The sequence below is a fragment of the Octopus sinensis genome, linkage group LG2 (assembly GCF_006345805.1).
Source record: "Octopus sinensis linkage group LG2, ASM634580v1, whole genome shotgun sequence".
Classification (NCBI taxonomy): domain Eukaryota; kingdom Metazoa; phylum Mollusca; class Cephalopoda; order Octopoda; family Octopodidae; genus Octopus; species Octopus sinensis.
The window spans coordinates 112707703-112727268 of record NC_042998.1 but is presented as its reverse complement, the minus strand read 5'-3'; the positions used below and the strand labels follow the sequence as shown (position 1 = coordinate 112727268).

At 37.4% G+C, this 19566-nt stretch overlaps 1 long non-coding RNA gene across 1 annotated transcript; it reads right to left on the bottom strand.

Moving 5' to 3' along the window:
* Nucleotides 1–1427: 1427 nt before the first annotated feature.
* On the bottom strand, nt 1428–17298 carry LOC118762316. Its single transcript, XR_004998067.1, has 3 exons — nt 17286–17298; nt 11499–11501; nt 1428–1668 (listed from the first exon to the last, which is right to left on the bottom strand). It is a non-coding gene; the product is annotated as an uncharacterized LOC118762316 (long non-coding RNA).
* Between the last annotated feature and the right edge of the window lie 2268 nt (nt 17299–19566).

The window sequence follows — 19566 nt, the reverse complement described above, 5'->3', positions numbered from 1 at the left end:
TTTCTATTTACTGTTTAATAGATTTATCTATTTCATAGATTTAATAGCTTTTAATAGATTTATCTATTTCATAGATTTAATAGCTTTTAATAGATTTAATCTATTTAATAGATCTTGTTTCTATTTCATTTGCAAGGTGCACTTCGAAGATGACTTCAGAGTGGCAGAGAAATAGTCCAGATCCTTCTGGAAGCTGAAGCAAAACTGTTCATAGACATAAGAGTGACTCTTATTCATTTCCATGTTCCACTCAAATTCTCTTCAATCTCTTCAATCTCTTCAATCTGCATTTAATATTTCCTTTGCTTCCCTGTACATCGTTCAAAATGGCTGTCATTCTTTCGATGGCTATTTGACGGACTTTGTAACTTTATATACTCCAAGAGGGAATGGGTTCCTCCTCGAATGCCTTACTCGTTTTTTGCATGTACTCACTTATTTTAGAGGGGCAGTGGTAGTGGTATTTTTTTCTTTCTTTCCCACTACACAAAAAATTGCTATCAATGTCTATCACCTACCTTCTAACAATTATCGCAGGAAAATGATGTAGTGACACAGGTAGAGACCAAAGACTTTTAGTTTCCGGCACCTGTCATTAAGATTGTGAGAATTTCTTCCGTTATCCGCGCTACGACTTGTGGTGCTCTGAGAAAAGTAGCTGCTGTTACTATTGATGCTTTTGCTGTTGTCCATTTTTCTCTCTTTCTCTACCTTTCCGGCTCTTGTAACAAGTGGGCTTTCTATCTTATATCCCCAATCTTATCACCATTTTTCTGTACTCACAAAGTGATGTATTTCTGGGATTGCTCTGTGGTCTTCAGATTGGGTGTCATAAAAATCTGTATATTAATGTAGATCCTACACGTTCACATGTAGTATGCGTCCCACTTGCGTTCACTAGAAGCCTGTACTGTGCTGCAGAAGCGTCGACGGATCAATATTCCAAGCTTTGACTCTTGTGTTATAGCACCAGTACGAACCTGCGCATCGTCAGTCATCGCATATGGAGAATCTGTAGAGTGAGTGTTAGCAGAAGAATAGCCTCCTGACCAACAGATCCTGTGCCGTTCCCAAGAAACGAAAGAACATACGCTCAGCGAAAGATCATACAAGCTTACTTTTGTAAAGACATTAGCAGATAACTTATAATTGATATGTTACTCTACGCTTGAGCAACAGAAAGGCACCAACAGATCAGACTAATTGCACTTTTAACAGGGTCATAATAATGTTTCTTTAATATTTGAAAATTTGCGTGAAACGCCAAATAATATTATTAGTAGAAAACTACATCTGAATAACCAATGCTGCTTTTGTTTCTACCTCAAGCAATAGATAAATATAGCATGTACAGAGTGGCCCAAAAGTAGGTTTACAGTTATCACGTAAGCTCTTTAAATTTCTTTTAAAACGTTTTATTACATTTAAATTTCTATCTTTCAATCATATTGTTTATGCACATCTGAAGCAGACAATGTTTAATCTCTCAGATGCTCAAAATGTCCTCCTTCAACATTGCAACATTCTTCAAACCTCTTCAGAACACTGACACACAGTGCGGCATAAATTCCGATCTCCATCAATTTCAGTGAATGCGTCAGAAATGTAATCTCAATTCATTTACTGTTTTGGTATCCTTCTCATAAACCTTGTTCTTTACAACCCCTCCTCCCCCAAGTAATCCATTTGTGTCAGGCCATTCGATACTGCCCCGCCTTCCAAACCAACTGTGGAAAGGCTTGGTTAAGGCAGTCTCTTACTGTCAGTGTATATGAGCTTGACAAAATTAACTAAATCATCATAGAATAATGGTTTCATATTTTTTTATAATTAAGATCTAAACTGTTAATAAACGAATGCGAAAGAAATAGTTGAGTAACTGTAAATCTACTTTTGGGCTACCCTGTATACTGAAGGTGATAAATACAAGGGAAGCTACTTTAGATTCTTTACAATTAAGGGGAGATAACAATGGGTGTGATTGAAGTACAACAGTATTTTCTGTTCGAGATATAAAGCGTATAGCGACAGCAATCGTTTACTACCAAGTAAGTTCGTGTTACAAAGCAAATTATAGTCTCCTAATAGAGTTAAATCTATCTCACTCACAAAGAATAAACATAAAGGATTTTCTATAAATAATTATTTAAAAAAAGGATATCTGTTAATCGAATGTATAATCAAATATAACCATTCCCCCAAAGTGTGTGACTTTCTGCCAATTTTAGGAAGCAACAATTATTTGATAAAATTGCAATTCTTCGCCTTCTAAGTTTAAATCTTGCCACTTTGCGTGTCCTTCTTTGGCTGTCGATAAAATAAAATATTTGTCAGGTACTTGAGTTGATTCAATCGATTCTACTCTCGACCAAAGTATGATCTATTGTGTATATTCTAGGAACCAATAAATTATTTGTGAAATAGTGGCAGGGGAAGCAGAAGGAGAAGTAAGTTTTTTGACGAATCAGCATACTGCGAACAGGTTTCGATCCTTGCCTAGCACAATTTGATTTCATTTATTCCTTTAATATCACAGATAAATTTACAACGGTTAAATGAATGTTAGGAACCAAGGGTTGTTTAAGAAAATATTAATTGAAGCTGTTTAGAGAGTAAATTAAAAACCACCATCAGAATTAACATAAATATCGAAACCGTCCTAAAAAATACACTATATATAGCACAGGAGTGGCTGTGTGGTAAGAAGCTTGCTTCCCAACCACATGGTTCAGGGTTCAGTCCCACTGCGTGACACCTTGGGCAGGTGTCTTCTACAATAGGATCGGGCCGACAAAAGCATTATGAGTGGATGTGGTAGACGGAAACTGAAAGAAGCCGGCGTATATATATATATATATATAATATATTTTTGTGTCTGTGTTTTTCCCCCCACCATCGCTTGACAACCGATGTTGGTGTGTTTACGTCCCCGTAACTTAGCGGTTCGGCAAAAGTGTCTGATAGAATAATTATTAGGCTTACAAAGAATAAGTCCTGGGGTCGATTTGCTCGACTAAAAGGCGGTGCTCCAGCATGGCCACTGTCAAAATGACTGAAACCAGTAAAAGATATATATATATATATATATATATATACACGTATAAATAGATGATGAGTAAAGCACCGGCACAGTTTAAGTTATCAATTTTATTAAGATTTATTATAAATACTAGCACTATCGCCCGGCGTTTCTCGGGTTTGTTTGGACCCTTTAGAATTGGAATTTTTGAAAAGTAAAAATTTTGCATTATGTAGCTTGTTATTCTCTTTAAGTGAACATTTTTCTTGTTGAAATACAACGAAAAATGGCGACACGGCAGTCGAAAAATCGTAAAAAATAGGGATTTTCATAGAAAAAAAAAAGCATTTTTTTAATGTAAATAATTTTGGGTGTTAACATGGTCCGAATTGAATTTTTTCTTCTACGGAAGGAAGAGTAAGCCTTCATCTATCATACTCTCAATTTTGGTCAACTTGCGCCGCAGGGTCTCGGAGGAGATAGTGTTAGTTGAAGGCTACCAAACCTGCCATACACAGACAACTTCAGCTTTATATATATATATATATAGTAGAATGGCGATTCTTTGATCTCTCCCAGCTGAATCACTTTCACAACGGTGAAGGCATTCAACAAAAGATTGTTTTCAATAAGTTCACTTTTGATGTTGACTTTAAACTTATCATCTTCCATGATTGGAAGTTCAACACCAGGGAAAAGAGCAGAAATGATTCCATTAGACAACGGAAGATCAATTGATGTTAATTTGGAAATGTTCATATCTTTCAAAGACAACAGTAAAATTTCTTCATCAGTCATACTTTGGAGATTTTCTTTTCTTCTTCCCAGCATATCTAAGGACAAAGACGAAGACTCCCAAATCAAAATAATGGTGGTCCTGTTATGGTAGTTGCTGTGTGCGAGGTTATATAATATGAAAACTTTTTTAGCTAAATGCCCATTCTCTGCTGAGCCAAAACAATCAAACAATTTGCATAGGGAAATATATATATATGTGTGTGTGTGTGTGTGTGTGTGCAAGTGCAATGGGTAAATTGTCACCATTTTATATTTTTTAATTTCGCGCATGAGCATTGTTGTTTTTGATTTTGTCGACTATACAGTATAGTAGGCTTAGCTGGGCACCGTCTGTGAGAAAAACAGCATCATGAAGCAATTCACACTGCTATAAATTTGGAAGCGACATACAGTACTGCTTGGCATTCCCACCGGAAGCTTCAAAGCGAACTGTTAGCTTGCCGTGTTCCCAAAACATGTGCCGAAAGTGATACAAATCAAACATCCAGTCAACATCATGGTGTTTGGAGTAATCACTAGTGATGGCGAAGTTATGCCTCCATTCATCTTCCAACACGGCCTCAGTCACACCACGGAGGCCAACATCGAGTGCCTGGATCAGGTAGTGCTATCCTGCGTGAAGAGGATGGCTGCTGGAAGACCCTGTATCTGGCAACAGGACTCTGCACCATGCCACACAAGCAGGAGAACCCAATCATGGTTGTCAGACAATTTCTGCGAGCACATCACTCCTAACATCTGGCCACATGACTCCTCAGACTGCAGCCTCCTTGATTATTACGTGTGGGGTGCAGTTGAGCGGGAAACCAACAAAACTCTTTGTAACACCAAAGATGAACTGAAGGCAAGGTTATGGCAGCATTCACCAACGTAAGCTTGAAAACCGCAAAGAAGAGCTACAGGAGATTCCGCAGTCGTCTGGAGGCCGTGGCTGAAACCAATGGCGATTTTATTAAATAAACTTACTCTTTAGAATTTATAGATACTTTTATGCAATCTTGGTAAATATATCTGTTAAAATGAAATGTCAGGGTTATTTTCATTTTTGCGTAATTTGACGACAACATATTCACCGCACCTCTGTGTGTGTGTGTGTGTGTATTATATATATATATCTCAATGAATAAATATTCAAATAAGTATTTATATTTATATAGATATAGATATTATTACTATTATTCTGTTATGTCTGGGGAGGGTCATTTTCTTTATGCGCCTTATAATTTAACACACTCATCGGTAAAATTTCCGCTTATTTTTTATTTTTATTTTCCTAAATTTTTCGTTGCGTCTTGCAACCTTTTCAATAGTCGTGACTCTCTATCATTATTAACATTAAATAAATATATAACGATAATAATAGCAATATCACTTAGAGTATTTTTGACCGTTATTTTTAGCAAGCTCGTACTTCGTGTAACATTAATTGTAATTATAAATTTATTATATATATATATATATACAAATATGTATATATATATATATATGGGTACAGGACGTCACCAACAGTAAACAACACGAAAAACTAAAACAAATGAGTTCAATACGCAAACAACGAGAAAAACAAATGGAAAACAGGACAAATAACATAAAAAACGAATCAGTTGTCGATCATTGAATTGAACAACAAGACGAGTCTCCAAAGACAGTTGTTCCCATAAGTACCAATTTTTCAATTGTAAATTTAACCGGAATATATTCAGTGCTGAATTTTTATTCTGAGTAAACACGTGTACCGAGATGCAATTCGAAAAGCCCGCCTTTTACATAGATATATAAGTGTGAACAATTCTATCTGCTATGCTGGATACATCTGGTGTTCGTCTGGTATGTTGATTTTTGTTCATTTTTATGTGTCTTGAATTATGCTTGCACTGACGATTAAAAAGTGCACTTTGTGCACTACTCTCTCTTTTACTCTTTTACTTGTTTCAGTCATGGACTGCGGCCATGCTGGAGCACCGCCTTTATCGAGCAACTCGACCCCGGGACTTATTCTTTTGTAAGCCCAGTACTTATTCTATCGGTCTCTTTGCCGAACCGCTAGGTAACGGGTACATAAACACACCAGCATCGGTTGTCAAGCATGCTAGGGGGACAACACACACACGCATGGATATATTATATACATATATACGACGGGCTTCATTCAGTTTCCGTCTACCAAATCCACTCACATGGCTTTCGGCCCGAGGCTATATAGTAAAGACACTTGCCCAACGTGCCACACAGTGGGACTGAACCTGGAACCATGTATTGGTTAGCAAGCTACTTACCACACAGCCACTCCTGCGCCTATAAAATTTCTGTGCAGCCCCCAGTGAGAATCGAACTCACGACCCCTTTACAAGACCAGTGCTCTAACCTCTGAGCTATGATTTGCGGCTGAATTCTGATTTTAAAATGCTCGCTTCGAGAGTTGCATTTCCTCGCGTTCGATACAATGTGTTTATTTATCATGGTATTTTCACTTTAAGAGTCCTCCTAGCATGAGGCATTTATGTATAGTAATGCTCTTAATATATATATAATATATATATATATATATATATGATATATATGTTTTTTTTATATATATATATATATATATATATATATATATATATATATATATATATATATATATATATATATATATATATATATATACATACGTATGTATGTATGTATTATAATATATATATATATATATATATATATATATATATATATATACATACGTATGTATGTATGTATGTATTATTATATATATATATATATATATATATATATATATATATATATATATATATATATATATATATATATATATATTATATTAAGGGCATTACTACACGTAAATGCCTCATGCTATGAGGGACTCTTAAAATCAAAACTACCATAATAAATACAGTGTACCGACCGCGAGGGAATGCAACTCTTGAAGCGAACTCTTAAAAACAGATTCAGCTGCAAATCATATGATTTCAGAGTTAGTATACAAAATGCACTTTCTAATCGTCAGTGCAGGCATAATCAAGATACATAAAAATGAACAAAAAAAAATCAACATACCAGACGAACACCAAATGTATCTAGCATAGTACATAGAGCTGTTCACTCTTATATTCAACTGGAATAGATTCAGTGCTGAATTATTCTGAATATACACGTGTAGTGAGATGCAATTCGTGAGGCCTGCCTCTTACATAGATATATGATCCCTGAATTCCTTTTCAAACCCTAAGTATAAGAATTCCACTACTTTAGCGGCATATATAAATAAACGTAGGGATTGTAACTTGCCTTACGACCTAACATACGACCATAATTGCGAGGGTTCTTCCATATGGTAATAGTTCAAACAGGTGTATATTGTGTGTAAGGGAATCGTATATAATCCTTAAATTATATAACGCTAATATGTTAAATAAGTTTTCAGATGCAATCCTTCCTGTAGTCATAAATTTCACTCAACATTTCTGAAAACCTATAAAATTAGGTCTACTCGATAATTGAATTAGAATTATGTTGTAGTTATAATTATGTCAGCCATACCAATCCTCGAACTGGACGGCACTGCATCAACGAGAAGAATACCCGCCGTCAGGCCTCATAATCTGGACGTCTTGCTTTCTTGGACAGAGGCGCATAAAAACTCCAACGTCTGGCAACTGACTTGGCGGACAACCACAAGATTATCCACTATCTTTCCAACAACAACATTGGGCGCCTTGTTTTGAATTCCATACGTCAAACACACGTGGACATGCTTACAAGGTCAGAAAACAACACATTATTTTCGGAAACATTTTTTTTTACGCTCAGAATTGCTGAAGTATGGAATAAACTACCTGCATCAGTTGTTTCAGTTACTTTGTTCTGGTGAGTTGTAGTGAAACTGAGCACTGTATGTATACAATAAGTTCATTTTTATATACAATACAAAGGCAGCGGGTGGTAGAATCGTTAGCGCGCTGGATAAAATGCTTAGCGGTATTTCGTCCGTCGCTACGTTCTGAGTTCAAATTTCGCCGAGGTCGACGTTATCCTTCATCCTTTCTAGGTTGATAAATTAAGTACCAGTGAAATACTGGGGTCGATGTAATCGGCTTATCCCCACCCTAAAATGTCTGAAACCATTATATACGATACAAAGAATTATTATCGTTTATCGTTAAAAAGGCGGTGAGCTAGCAGAAACGTTAGCACGCCGGGCGAAATGCTTAGCGGTATTTCGTCTGTCTTTACGTTCTGAGTTCAAATTCCGCCGAGGTCGACTTTGCCTTTCATCCTTTCGGGGTCGATAAAGTAAGTACTAGTTACGTACTGGATCGATCAAATCGAATGGCCTCCCCCTAAATTTCGGGCCTTGTGCCTAGAATAGAAAAGATTATGTATTGTTATAAGGCGGTGAGCTGGCAGAATTATTAGCACGCCGGTATTTCGTCTGTCGCTACGTTCTGAGTTCAAATTTCGCCAAGATCGACCTAGCCTTTGATCCTCTCGTGTTCGATAAATTAAGTACCAGTGAAACACTGGGATCGATGTAATTTACTGATCCCCTCCCCCAAAATGGCTGCCCTTATGGCAAAATTTGAAACCAATATTGTGGCAAAATTTGAAACTGTTTACAACAGGTACTAAACGCTATGAACACATTTCCTCCTTTTGTCCCAACTTGTCATTACATTGAGTTCTGTCCATGATCGATACAATATGGTTTCTTTTTCGAGGCACCATACCTTCCAGTCAATTTTTAGAAGTGCCAGAAGTTCAGAGCTGTATTCCTGGAGACACGCCTACTATCTTTATTCTTACTACCCTAGAATCAACATAGACAGGAGTGGGTACCAATTCGTCGCTCTTTAGGGTTATTGTGAAGTTCTTCTTGATTGCCTCCTCTTCTGGAAATATCACCTCTGCTGTACTATATTTCTTCCCCTAGCGACGTACGTTTTGGAAGCGATATGTTGCTGATATCAGTAACCCTCAGCACCACCATCGCTGCCACCTCCCCCGCTCCACCGCCATCACCGTTGCCACCACCATCGTCACCACCACCACACTATCACAACAAAAACAATAATAACAGTAAAAATTAACAAAAAGTAAAAACACTAAAAACAAAAAATACTACAATAACGAGAATGGGGTTAATAAATTTCTATCTCTCAGTAGTTATCTGGAAACAACAGCCAAATCTCACTCAACGGTCATAAGATAAAAGGAGAATTCATTGGGTAATTTAGATATAATTTCAGTAAAAAGCAAAAAGCAATGAAATGGTCACGGCTGGAAAGCATTTGTTAATATGCCTCTTGAATCAAGATTAACCTGGGGCCAAACAACAACAACAACAACAAAAATAGCAACGAAAAATACGATTTAGTCTTAAATTCACTGTCTAAAACATGAACAGGATAGTCTCATCTGGAACGTCTTCCTCCACCCTCACCCCTATCATCATCGTCGTTGTCGTCGTCGTCGTGGTCATCATCATCATCATCATCATCATCAAATATGCTCCAGCATGGACATAACTACAATCGTTTGAACATTCCAACCTCGTAAATAACTAAATGTATTTAAGCTTTGTGAACGTTTTTGTTAGTAGAAAACTTTGCCTGTGTTTCCGTGTTACTATAATTAAATCTTAAGTATCTGGTAATTAATCGTTAAGTTCCCCTCGCAAAGCGTCTACTGATGTGGGACACGATGATAATGATGATGATGACGATGACGACGACGATGACGACGACGACGATGATGATGAGGATAATGATGATGATAATGTTGTTGCTACTGTTGTCATTGTTAATGTTGTTGAGAATTGTCCGTGTAAGTGTCAGCCAGTCTCTTTTAGCCATTAATGAATGTCAAAACTACGAATCTTTCCTTTACATAGACATAATTGTCCTTGGGAACATTTGCAGTAACTTGGACACAAACAAAGCTTATATGCTGATCTATTCCACAAACTCTATTCATTATGTTTAGTACGATGACACTAACTTCACCGTCTTTTCCCTTGGGTAATTTCTGTCAGTTAGTATGATAATTATTGGCGCCTTAGCCTCGCGATCATAAGGTTCTAGGTTCCATTCCTGGACCAGACTGCGTGTTGTGTTCACGTTGCTCCAGTTTACTCAACTGAAATTATGTACAAGGTGACTGGTGGTGCAACCTTCTCTCCCTCCAGCTTTTCTGTCCTCGATGATCTGCTGGTGCATACATGGAAAGGCCGAGAGCGTCTTTTTTCACGACTATCTGAGCACCTAAAATAGTTAGCGAAAGCGTTTGCGAGTGACAACTATATCTATGCCTAATAGTGAAAATATAGTGCAGAAACATAATGATTCTCTTATTACTAATCTAGCATGGCAGGTATAAAGAAAGTTATGTCTTGTCGAGGATTTCTAATAAAATAGAAGTAGGTGATGAGTTGTCAAGGGTGGGTTACATTATATTAGTCAATAAGCTAATCTTTTCTTCTCTTCGCCGCATAAGTATTGTTCATTAGGTTTCTTTTCCTCTCGATTTTATGTATGATGGCCCTAGTTAGTTACTGGCACTTGCGACGACAAAGGTTCCAATTAATCTGATTAACGGGACAGCCTGATTGTAAAATTAACGTGCAAGTGGCTGAGCACTGTATAGGCACGCATACTCTTAACTTAGTTCTCAAGGAGATTCAGCGTGGCACAAAATATAACTAGATTGGCTCTTTCAGTTACAAGTACAACATTTTTGCCAGCTGAGTGGACTGGAGCCACGTAAAATAAAGTGTCTTGTTCAACGATATATCGCGCCGCCGGGAATCGAACTCATGACCTTACGATCGTGAGCTGAATACAAGCCTGTTATCACAGGTTGTCTGGAAGTTCTGGCTATTCTTCACTATCAGTTATCATTAAACATTAAAGACATTCTCCTTAGAGACAATATACTTAACACTGAAGACGTGGTCTTGTCTACAGAGGAGTAGTCACGTTCTAAAGTTAGGGAGAGCGAGCACATAAAAAAAAAGGCGCCGTGACACTTACCAAACAATTTTAACTCCTTTCTCAGCTGCTGAAAAGGCGCCAATTTTGAAAAAAGTGCTCGGCGGCAACGGTCGCTTCTCTTGCTCCCTGTTAGCTACGCCACTGCTTTTCTCTATTGGCAATAGCTGAAAGATGGTAATTCCCTTCGTAAATGTACAGTCATTCGTGTTTATGAACATTCGTTCAATTTAAATGTACTCAGGTTAAATTCTGAGGAAAATGAGAGTACCCAAGTGTCTGGTTACAATGATAATACAATAAAAAGGAACTAAAAAAACAAAACAATCAACACTCTTGATATTGGGAGCAATATTTCCAACAGGTCTGTTGTGACATCAAAGTCTATTTGAAAAGAAAAAATTAATATTAGAAAACATAGATTATTTACCGTAAGGTTTTGTGCAGCCTTGACACACACACACACACGAATTTAAAGATTAAACAACATACTAAGTAAAACGTCTGAAACAGATGGCACTTGAATTGATGTTTTGCTGATATTTGATAAGTCTTAAATACTGTCGTGGGTGCAACATTGAGGTTTGTTTTATTTTTGTTGAGAACATATGTAGTTAAAGATTTTTTCGTTCCAGCAAATTCGAACTAGGAATCTGTTAGCAAAAATATTGATACTACGTTCGATAAAAAGATAAAACAAACTACAAAAGCAATGCAATAGCGGAACTAAAGAAAATATCTGATATAGATATTGTTGAGCAAATATAAGTAAAACAAACAAGCAAAAATAATTGAATCCCGAAGTTATATATATTTCTTTACTACCCACAAGGGGCTAAACACAGAGGGTACAAACAAGGACAGACAAAGGGATTAAGTCGATTACATGGTCCCCAGTGCGTAACTGGTACTTAATTTATCGACTCCGAAAGGATGAAAGGCAAAGTCGACCTCGGCGGAATTTGAACTCGGAACGTAACGACAGACGAAATACCACTAAGCATTTCGCCCGGCGTGCTAACGTTTCTGCCAGCGCGCCGCCTTTTCCCGAAGTTATAACCATTCAATTTTGGGTTTGATTCTAGGTCTAGTATATAGACCAAATGTCTTCTACCGAAGCTTCGAGTCAACCAAAGACTCATGATTGAATTTTGATTAAAGGAAGCCGTGTGAAAGCCTGTTGCAGATGCCTATTGTTTTATTGTGTAACTTTAAAAATCAACCCGGATTAACACCACCGCTTGACCTTGTGTTCCATTAGCTAAGTCTAACTCTGTTGCAGGCATACAGGCCATGGAGCCAATCTGAAGTTATCTTCTTTTCTTCCTCTCACCATTCTTAACGTTTCTCCTTTAACAAAACAATAAAAAGTAAACGGTCGATTGAGTCGCATCTAAACACTGATTTTATGTTGTATATCGTTGTTTTATCAAACAACAAACGATGACTAAATACTAATTAATTGCGGTTTTCAGTAAAAAGAATATAAATTATCATCACACACTTCATATAAATAATTTTATAATTCACAAACACAAACACACACACACACACGCGCGCACACACACACACACACACACACACACACACACACACACACACACGCACACACACACACACACACTCACGCACACATACATACGAGTAAGTAGACAAGTGAAAGAAAGAGGCACTTAATACATGTGGAGGGGGTACACACAATTGCTTCTCGTTCGTGGAGGAGTTTTACCAACATCATCGGGATTGACCATGGGAACAAGAATGGGCCCCATTTATGCAAACCTGTTCTTTGGCTATGTTGAGCCCCAAATATTCTCACAATTCTCTGGCCCACTCACTAGCTATATGGTCGTTATATCATGACTTTATCGGCGCAACTTCACTCTCCCGCGAACATCCAGACTCTTTCTTTGTCCAATTCTTCTATCCTGCTCTCGAATTCTCCTGTATTGTTTCTAACTCTTCCCTCGAATTTCTCGACATTTCTGTCAACATACACCACTCCGCTCACACCACTCTGTCCACTACAAATACACTGATTCATATTACTACCTTAATTTCTCCACCTCCCACCTTACCAAGCACTCCATCCGCCTCTCTCAATTTCTCTGTCTACTCAGGCTTTGTAATGACGACCATGACTTTGAGAATCAGTCTCAACTCATAGCTCGCCACTTCACCCTACGTTGATTATCCCCTCATCATTATTCACACTGCCCTTGTCCGGGCACGATCTGTGGACCGTGTCTCTGTTCTTTCTCTTCGCTCCCATCCCATCCCACCCTTACCCATCTCCCGTTTCCCCATCACTTACCACCCATTCACCCCCCACCAACGTACCATTCTCCGAGCTGTCCAATCCCTCCACCTCGTACATCTTCCCTAACCTACTCCTTCCCTTCTTCAAACGAACCCGTGACCTGCGTGACCTCCTGGTGCACAGTTTCTTTCCTGCCCCTGCCTCTCAGTCTGGCTCCTTCCCCTGCTCTCGCCCACGCCGTTGCATCTGCCCCTACCTCTCCAACACCACTATCCTCACTGACATCCATCACCGTCCCTATCACGTCACCGACTCCTTTACCTGCACCTCCAGTAACGTTATTTATTGCATCTTCTGCTCTCTTTGTCCTTCTCTGTACATTGGTTAAACATCCGTCTGTGTTCGGACTGTCCCTGTTTAGGGGCCATCCATTGGCAGTGGAAGAGAATATCTATCACAAACAGAATGTAACCAGAAAATTAATGAGTTGGATATATTATATCTGGTGACCAATCAAACAGCTCGATTCTCTCAGCATTTAAAGTAAAATATGCTATTATTGAAACTTTGAAATTTGCTTTTGAACTTTTCTTGTAAGAAATAGTAAAAGTTGGCGACCAACCAAACAGCTCAATTTCAAAGGTAACTGAAATATCTTAGAAAGGGAGTAGTGAAACGATACCGAAATCAAGTTGAAAGTCGGCTGTCACACTTTGAAGATAGTTGCATATTTTATTGCTGGTCATTAACTGCCCGCCAAACTAACTCACTGTTAGCTGTAAAATCCAACATTAGAATTAATAATGACCATTTGATCACTCCTTTTTAATGTTCAAACATATAATAAGATCATCGATTAAAGCAAAAATAATATGTGCTGCTGTGGTCTCAAAGCCGTTGCTCCATCTGTCAGAAAAGGCTGCCATGTCTCCTTTAAAGCACATCAAACCGCCTTTAATAAACATCTATAGATTGGACAACGAAATGCGAAATACGCAAAAACATAGAATGGTCAGGGATGGGATACTTTTCATCCTAAATCTGCTTGACCAGAGATGGCATGGGACTAAACAGTAACAAAAAGACCCGAAAACAGCAACAAATGTACGAAATAATCAGAATAACTATAGTGTCCATCCAAATGTAAATTTATAATTACTATCTTTTTCATTGATTTTGAATGAAATATTCACATCCGTTAGACAGAAACACTAAACGGCTAATAGCAAGAAAAATGTCTAAAAACGGGATAATTTCCATACGTCCTCAGTTAAACCTTCGACGAACTGCCCTAGTCTTAGCAGTTAACGTAACATGGATTGAGTGATTTCAAAATTATTTCATTTATCCCTTTATTTGTCTCTCTATCCCCACAAGACATGTATAGCTCTGCCTCTCTTTCCCCTTTATTCTCACTGTAAAGGAACATAACTAAAAGCTGTTTGACAATGGAAGATCCTCTACGTTTTCAATGAACGTTATAAACAAACAAAAACAAAAGCAGAAGAGCGGTCAAATCCCATTGAAATCACACTCACCACCACGAAAAGGAAGAAATCACATTGAATAATGTAGTCCTAAATGCACTATTGCTGAACATAAGGCGGAATGGATGACCTTTCATCAGAAAACCTTTCATCAGAGGTTGAACTAATAGACAACAGCAACATAAGTCTCCCCCTTCCCCTCCCAATCCAAACAGATCAAGTGCTGGAGCATAACTGACCGGACCTGGTGATAGTCAACAAGATGCACCACATGTACCATATAATTGATGTTCCGTGCCCCTTTGGCCCACGAATAGTCAAGAAGGAAGGCGAAAATAAATAAATACAACCCTCTTAAGTACGAAATAGCCCGGCTGGGGACAGTATCAGAAGGCACCAAGAGGAATATAAAGGAAATCGGAATAGAGGGCCCAGTAGAACTGTTACAAACGTTTTGCCTCCTTGGCACGGCCAGAATAACCAGGAAAGTATTAGATAATTGAAAAGAACAGATGGCATGGAACCGTAGGCTGCAGGCAGCAAGCTCACTGCGCATTCAAGACTCCAGGAGTTCCAACAAAACCTGAGATAGAAAGAAATAATAATAATAATAATAATAATAATAATAATAATAATAATAATGATAATAATAATAATAATAATAATAATAATAATAATAATGATAATGATAATGATAATAATAATCAATGAACTAGATACGATACAACACACACAAATGAAACGAGAAAGAAATATTATAGACGAGTTAGATTAATACTGAAAACAGAACTCAATGCGAAAATCAAGTTACAGCTACAATATTCTTAACTGGACTCTAAATGAACAAAGCAAAATAGACACGAAAACAAGAAAAATAATAACAGGATGCACCATCCAAAATCTGACATAGAAACGTTATATATACAACGTATCGAAAGTGGTAAAAGCCTTATACAGCTAGAAAACTACTACAAAATAACCACCGTAGGATTACAGAAGTGCCTACTTCAGAAGTGAGGAAAACTGATACAAGTAGCAATAAAACACGAACAAAACAGAAAAAAGCCCCGTTTTCTGTCTTCAAGGAAGCTGACATATACAAAAAAGAAGTCATAGTATCTAACAACTATGAAGAAAAAGAAGAAACAACAAAAGCTATGAAACAACTGAAATCCAAACTAAAGGTAGAACGGCAACGGACCATGTTAAAACGATGGCAAGAAAAGCCCCTACATTGCAAATACAGGGTTAAGCTAAACAGAAAAGAAATAGTCAAATCAAAATAATCCCAACAATGGCCAAGAAGCTCAGGACTCAAAGCAGAGACTGAAGGATTTTTAATTGCAGCACAAGACCACAGCCTTCTCACCAGAAACCACCAAAAACACATAATGAAAAGAAATACAAGTCACTGCAGAATATGTGATGATAGAGAAGAAACAATAAATCATAATGTCTCTGGCTGTCCAGTCCTGGCTAAGAAGGAATATATTCACAGACACTACAAAATTGGGACCTATATACCCTGGAAGCGATGCCAACACTATGAAATAACAACAGAAAAAAGATGGTATAGGCACACTCCATAAAAGGTCACAGAAAATGAGAAAGCAACCATACTTTGGGATATACCAATACATACAGATAGAGAAATCAAGACTAATAGACCGGATATAGTTGTCAGAGATCGCCAAGGAAAAAAGTGCTTTCTAATCGATGTATCAATACCAATAGATGACAACGTTTCTCTAAAGGAAACGGAGAAACTTTCAAAATACAAAGATCTAGAAATAGAGGTATCTTGAATGCGGAGCCTAAAAACAGAAGCAATTCCTATTATAGTAGGCGCATTAGGTGTGATAAAATAAACATTCAAACAAATACATAACAAAAACATCAGGACTTAGAAGTATATAGAACATACAGAAAATAGCACCACTAGGAACTGCACACATTCTAAGTAAAACACTTTCAATACAGTGAAAATAAGATCACCATAACAAACCACAGCACATACCCAAGGTACACATTGCTGCGCGCGGTAGTGCAGAGAAAGAACGTGATAAAAATAAGACTACTGGATAATAATAATAATAATAATAATAATAATAATAATAATAATAATAATAATAATAATAATAATAAATAATAATAATAATAATAATAATAATAATAATAATAATAATAATAATAATAATAATAATAATAATACTTAGGAATCCATGAACTAGATAAGACACAACACACACAAATGAAAGAGAAAATAAAAAAAGAATATTATAGACGAGTTAGATCAATACTAAAAACAGAGCTCAATGCTAAAAACAAGATAATAGGTATTAACACTTTAGCTGTCCCAGTTATAAATTACAGCTACAATATCCTTAACTGGACACTAAATGAACTGACCAATATAGATAGGAAAACAAGAAAAATAATGACAGGATCTAGGATGCATCACCCAAAATCTGACATAGAAAGACTATATATACAACGTATAGAAGGTGGTAGAGGCCTTATACAGCTGGAAAACTACTATAAAATAACCACCATAGGACTGCAAAAATATCTACTCCAGAAGGAAGGAAAACTGATACAAATAGCGGCAAAACACGAGCAAAACAAAAAACTGTTCTCAGTATTTAAGGAAGCTGACAAATACAAACAAGAAATCATACCACCTAATAAACATGAAGAAGAAGAAGAAGAAGATGAAGAAACAACAAAAGCTATAAAACAAATGAAATCCAAACTAAAAATAGAACAGCAACGAACCATGATAAAACGATGGCAAGAAAAGCCCCTTCATGGTAAATACTGGACTAAACTAAACGCAAAAGAAATAGACAAAGAAAAACCCCAGCAATGGTTGAGAAGCTCAGGACTCAAAGCAGAGACAGAGGGATTTTTAATTGCAGCACAAGACCAAAGCCTCCCCACCAGAAATTACCAAAACATGTAATGAAAAGAAATATAACAAGTAACTGCAGAATATGTGGAGATGGACAAGAAACAATAAATCATATTATCTCTGGCTGCCCAGTCCTGGCTAAGAAGGAATATATTCACAGACATGACAGAGTTGGAACCTACATACACTGGAAGCTATGCCAACATTATGGAATAACAACGGAAAAAAGATGGTATAGGCACATACCAGAAAAGGTCACAGAGAACGAGAAAGCAACCATACTCTGGGATATGCCGATACACACAGATAGAGAAATTAAGGCCAACATACCAGATAGTTGTCAGAGATCATGAAGAAAAAAATGCTTTCTAATTGATGTATCAATACCGGCAGATGACAACGTTTCTCTAAAAGAAATGGAGAAACTTTCAAAATACGAAGACCTGGAAATAGAGGTAACCAGAATGTGGAATCTAAAAACAGAAACAATTCCTATCATAGTAGGTGCATTAGGTATGATAAAAAAATATTCAGACAAATACATAACAAAAACACCAGGACTTACAAACACATATAACATACAGAAAATTGCACTACTAGGCACTGCACACATCCTACGCAGAACACTTTCCATACAATAACCATCAGAGCATCACAACAAATCACAGCACATACCTAAGGCATACAGAGCTGCGCTTGGTGGTGAAGTGAAAGCACGCTATAAAAATAAAACTATTGAATAATAATAATAATAATAATAATAATAATAATAATAATAATAATGAATGCCCTGATGCAGTACCATGCAGTGGCTCTCGTGACTTCTGATCTTAACTGATTAGAAGTGTTATCATGTACATTGTTTAGTCTTGGTATAAAAGATGGGCTACAGCAAATATTCTGCTCAATGCCACAGATTTGCTTGTCAGTTGTTTGATCTTAACCAGTTGAGCAGGTTCCTTAGTAGCTGACGATATGTGCGTCTCTGACCACGAGCAGAAGTAGTGGGGGAGCATCGTAGGCATGTGTTGAGAGGGATCCTTTGGGGTTTGAATAATTTCCCTCTGGAAACATGGTTGTTTCATTCAATATCCTTAAACAACCGTTATTCAGGGACCTTTTGAGCGGATGGGTTACTCGACCAGAAGAAAATTTTAACTGGGCCCCACTTGCGAGGTCATGTGCTGTTTATCTTGATATGAGATCCCCATGTCGCGCATATATGGTTGTGATGCATGTGCCTAGTGTACCCTTATCAGGCGGGTAGTCATAATGGGTATATTGGGGTTCGTATATTTTACCCCAGTGTCACTTTGATGGCATGCACTGCTCTCTCACTCAATAAAGATACGATAGAAATTTACGCCTTTCATCACGAGGAGCGAACTGGGCAACTTATGTCCAGCCATTAAATAAAAGGCATTCAAAAGGGACTCTGACACTGAGACATAATGCCAGTATATCCAAATGAATGACCAGTCTTTAGTGGGAAACCAGACCAGGATCGAAAACTTTGTTATGAAATAATCTCTCCTGCTAAGTACAAGAGAAATCCCAAATAGAAGCATGCCTCATAACGGTCCTCTATTTACAACAACTGAAAACTTAGCAAAAGGAAAAAGATAAAAATATAGTTTATAGAAGAGTATGAGGATGTCGGAGAAGCATTCTGTACTGTTTTACTGAACTCGACAGTAACGTAAATGTCTCGTCAATATCATAAATAGTAGAAAAATTAAAAAAACTTTTGAACTCGAGAACATTTTCCCACCCCTCCACCAAAAGAAATAAATTACCGAGAGAAGATCCTCAACACGAAATTTGAGGAGCTAAATATCAACAGGCCAAATGAGACTCCAGTAGCTAGTAAAAAGAAAAAGCAAGTTGAGAGTACCATTGATATCTCGTCAGAGGTTGAGCTCCAAGCAGAGACATTTCAGGAAGGATGCAACAATAATAAAACAGTAGGGATTACTGCAAATATCTAGTAGAAATGGTGACACTCCGTCGCTTACGACAACAAGGGTTCCAGTTGATTCGATTTACGGAACAGCCTCTTCGTGAAATTAACGTGTATTTGACTGAGCGCTCCACAAACACGTGTACTC